General features: G+C 38.1%; 1 protein-coding gene across 1 annotated transcript in view; it reads right to left on the bottom strand.

The window, feature by feature from the left end:
• Window positions 1–749, bottom strand: part of CCNB1IP1 (cyclin B1 interacting protein 1) — a 25810-nt gene extending 25061 nt beyond the window's left edge. Inside the window, exon 1 of the mRNA XM_003797299.3 lies at window positions 585–749. The gene's annotated coding sequence lies outside the window, so the exon portion shown is untranslated. The remainder of the gene's footprint in view (window positions 1–584) is intronic.
• Between the last annotated feature and the right edge of the window lie 4129 nt (window positions 750–4878).

Raw genomic sequence — 4878 nt, forward strand, 5'->3', positions numbered from 1 at the left:
AAAAAAAAAAAAAAGGCTCCTTCAAGGGGCAAGTTCTCTATTTACCTCACTTCACACAAACAAAACCCAGAGTGCAAAGTCTTTGTGTCCTCGACCCAAGAGCACAAAGCCTAGCATGAAAATCCTAATGTTAAATATGCCTTTTCCAATGTGTGATGCTCCCTGAAGGATTCCAGTCATGCTTCATGTCATTCTACCATGCAAAGCTCATTTCATATGTTCTACGCATTTTGTAAATACTATATAAACCAATGATCCATTCATTTTGTTGACTGTGGGCAGTAAGCTCTCCAAAGTCCTGGTGTTCACAGCCAAAAGGTACATTTTGTATGAGACAAGAGATGATTCATGAAGACCTGATACAAAATACATACTGGTGATACATCCTAAATGAGCAGATACTTCCATTTTATGATTATATTACAACTCAACTTGACCACTTCCATTCCAATTTACTCAGTGCCTACTATCTAACATCATGAGATACAACGATAATTCTAATAATCTCAAATCTTTTTAGACAGAAAAGGCACACATATGCATAATGTAGAGAACTTAAGGCAGCTTAGTGAAAAGTTAAGTACCTTTATGGTCCCATCAGCCTTTAACCTTTTCTATTGAATGTTCAAATCCAAGCCCACTTGATATTCAGGGGGGTCTATAGATTTTATAAAGGCTTTCCCAGAGCCCTTTCTGTGCTGGCACGTGGGATAGTAAAGACTCAGGTCTTCCCTCTTTGGTGGATTTCATCTTCAACCTGAAACAGAAGGAAAACAGTACAAAACATTATACCTAGGATGTAAATGGTAAACTGATAACTTGGCATAGCTTTCCTTTAGAGATAATTGTATAAGGCTCTGCTATCAGGGCAGACTCCAAGTGTTAGCTAAGAGTACTAACAGTTTTAACTTCTTCGTATGGAAGAATCCATTCAGATTATACATGAAATAGAAGTGGTGAGGTCAGAAATTCGGACTAACTGTACAGCTCATGCCTAGTGCATCCTGCCATTTCACCCAGTCCCAATCCTATGGCTAGTGGACCAAATAAAAATGAAATGAAAATACAGTGCCTTAGGGCTTTGGATCAGACAATAGGAAAGAATAAATTGAAATCAGGATGTGACCTTCTCTTCTTTAACTTGCTATTTAATCTAGAGCATAATATTTGGCCTATTGTAGAATTTATAAAGCACTTTCCATATATTAATCTCATTTTGCAAGTATATCATCTCCACTTTATAAGTATGCAAGCAAAGTTTAAAGATTAAATGGCAAGCAACTTAGCTTAGTAGTTAGGACAACAGACTTTTTTTCCCCTGTGAATAATGTAATGTTTTGATGCATGTATACATTATAAAATGATTAAAGCAAGTTAATTAATACAATAATCACCTTACTTATTTTTGTCTGGGATAAGAACACTTAGGTTCTACTCTCTTAGCAATATTCAAGTATACCAGAGACATTATTTTTAACTATAGCCACCATGCTGCAAAACAGATCTCCAGAAATTATTCCTCTTGTCTGAGACTTTATATATACACTTTGACCAACATGTTCTCCTTCCCCCCACTCACTCCCCACTCTTGGCAACCACTATTCTACTTTATTTCTATGAGTTCAACTTTTTTAGACTTTACATATTAAGTGAGATCATATAGCATTTATCTTTCTATGCATGGCTTACTTCACTTATCAAAATGTCCTTAGGTTCCTCCATGTTGTCACAAGTGACAGAATTTCCTTCCTTTTTAACACTGAATAGTATTCCACTCTATCTATCTATACCGTATTTTCTTTATCCACACATCTGTTATTGATGGACACTTAGGTTGATTCTATAACTTAGCTATTGTGAATAGTGCTGCAATGAACACGGGAATATAGATATTTCATTGACATACTGATTTTACTTCTATGTATATATACCCCAAAGTGGGATTTCTATATCAAATACAACCTACCTCTTAGAACTTCCATGAAGATAATGAAGTAATAAATACAGAGGGTACCAAAAAAATGTACACATATTTTAAGAAAGAACTGTATTAAAATTACAATGCTCAATTTATACTAATGACAAAAGACGAATACAAGTCACATTTGAGCACCTCTTATAACTGCAAGTCAAACATGACTTGAGCATTACAATTTTAGTACAATATTTTCCTTTGTTAAAATGTGCATACTTTTTTTGGCACCCTCTGTATATCTTGCATTGTAGCTGGTATGAAGTTAAACCAGTTAAGGTGCCAGCCACATACACCATATGGCCGGGTTCAAATCCAGCCCAGGTCTGCCAAACAATGACAACTACAACCAAAAAATAGCCAGGCATTGTGGCGAGCTCCTGTAGTCCCAGCTACTTGGGAGGCTGAGGCAAGAGAATCGCTTAAGCCCAGGACTTGGAGGTTGCTGTAAGCTGTGACGCCAGGGCACTCTACCTAGGGCGACAGCTTGAGACTCTGTCTCCAAAAAAAAAGGTTTAATATTTCATTTCTATTGCTAATCCAAGCTTACTACCAGCTAAGGAGTAGCAATACAGATATTCTACTCCCAAATTTAACCTTTTATAATCCAGAAGTCACTCATATAGTATGTATAAGGGCTCTTCCAACTCCAAGATACTACTGTCTTTTTTCTGAGACAATCTCACTATGACACCCTCAGTAGAGTGTGGTGGCATCACAGCTCACAGCAACCTCCAACTCTTGGGCTTAAGCGATTCTCTTGCCTCAGCCTCCCAAATAGCTGGGACTACAGCTGCCTGACAGAACACTTGGCTATTTTTTTGTTGTAGTTGATTAGCTGGCCCAGGCTGGGTTCGAACCCACCACCCTTGGTGTATGTGGCTGGCACAGTAAACACTGTGTTACTGGTGCCCAGTCAAGCCAAAGTGGTCAAAGATATATTCATATAAAGGCCAGAAGCTTGGTTTTGCTTTTGGTAGAAAATCTTCATTGACTAATCAATATATTTAGAGTGTTGACTGGTTTCTTGTCATCACTGTATGCTAAATAACAAGAAGCGCTACAAAATATCTACAGTCCTTTTAGAGAAAAATATACCAAAACCCAACTAAAATGCCTACGTGCCAAGTGACTTACAAATAAAGTTATTCATTTGGAGGGAAATAGTAAGATCATAAACTACCAAAAATGTCTCCCAGTAAAAGCTAAGTAAATTATGATTAGTACATATGATTAGAATACTATGTAACCATTATAAAGAACACTATTTACTCATATTAAACTGTTAAGTGAAAAGAAAGGAACATGATAGAGCACTATAGAAGAAGGGAAGGATAAAAATACATATTTGCTTACATGTGCATAAAATGCCTTACAAAAGATACCCAAAAAACCTGTTAACACTGTTATTGGCAAGGGAAATCAGCTGGTTTAGAGACAGGGATATTTTTATTTTCATTGTATAGTTTGGTCCCTTTTGAATTTTGAACTATGTGAATGTATAACCTACTCCAAAATAAAAGTAATTTAGCTTGAGAATTACAAGGATTATGGGAGGCCTACCAATGCCTATTACTAGTGCATTAAATTAGCAAGTTTATTATTTGTCTTTCTCACAGTTTCTGCCTATAAGGATAATCAACACATATTTAAACCAACGTCTATTACAGAGAAAAATAGGAATCCAACGAAATTACTCTCAAGGTCATTACATAAAACTTTCTGTGAAAAAAAAGACAGAAAATGTGTATTGCAAAGAAGTGTTTTTACTTCTAGAAAGTACTGCAACTATATTTATTAGACACATACTAGTATCTGGACTTCATATATTTTATTTGATCTTTACAAGGTGAGCCTCAGAATGGCTCCCTGTGGCTCCCAAGGTCACCAGGCACAGTAAACCGTGGGGCTAGAATTTGAAACTTGGAATTGCACCAAGCTATGGTGCGATTTTTTTTTTCCTGTCAATTTTAAGGGTTTTAGGACACCCTCACCATAGTGGTAATATTAAAATCAGGGGCTCCTTTTAGGGCTCACTAAAATCATGTCTTCGGAGTTTGCTGACCAGTCTTATCAAGAAAGCTGGAATACCCGGAGCAGACAAGGGAAAGACGATAGCTACCTGGGGCCCTACAGACACTCACCCGATGATTAAAATCTACTGTGCTGAACTCTTCCTTCCAAGATGTATGGTCAAGCAGGAAGATATAAATCTAAACAGCATCCGAATAATGTCTTTCCCTCCAAGCAATTTGAAGCCAGGGTTTTCTAGGAACACGTACCTGCTGTACCTGAAGCAGAGTCTATTGTTCCTGGGTCACCAGGTCTAAGGGAAGTCAAACCCCGTACCGCACTAGCCCACGTGGAAATGAGCCAGGCAGAGCATTTCACTGCGTTCCTGCCTTCCAACAACCTCCACACAGCCGAAATTAATCGCCTTGCCACTCACACACACTCCAATGCTGGCTTGAAATAAAGGCCTGCCGCGTGGTTACACGGCTCTAATGGAAGAGAAATTCAAAACAAATGGAAAGCAAAATTAAGCGTACACTCACCAGAGCACCAAAACCGAGAGAGAGAAAGTCAAGAGACAGGAAGTGCCCTTGGGAAGTGGCCTCAGAGCCTGATTGGCTAATGAGTTCAAGGAGGATTCCCTCCTCCTTTACCTTAAAAGGTGCTGAAATGACGCAACCCGCTCCTTGGTCCACTAGCCTCTTAGTGAGCCAGTGACGCTTCTTGGCGCTGCTTTTAGAGTGAACTTAAAACCAAGATTTCTTCTGAGTTAAAGTACTTAGCACAAAAACAGGCTGATGTAAGCTACTTATACACGTTCTTGTTTAAATGGACCTACTGCATTCAATACCAATTTCTAACCTCAGAGGATAATTCCTTTCTTTCTTTCTTTT

The sequence above is a fragment of the Otolemur garnettii genome, unplaced genomic scaffold (assembly GCF_000181295.1).
Source record: "Otolemur garnettii isolate 467f Iridium unplaced genomic scaffold, OtoGar3 scaffold00114, whole genome shotgun sequence".
In the NCBI taxonomy this organism is placed as follows: Eukaryota; Metazoa; Chordata; class Mammalia; order Primates; family Galagidae; genus Otolemur; species Otolemur garnettii.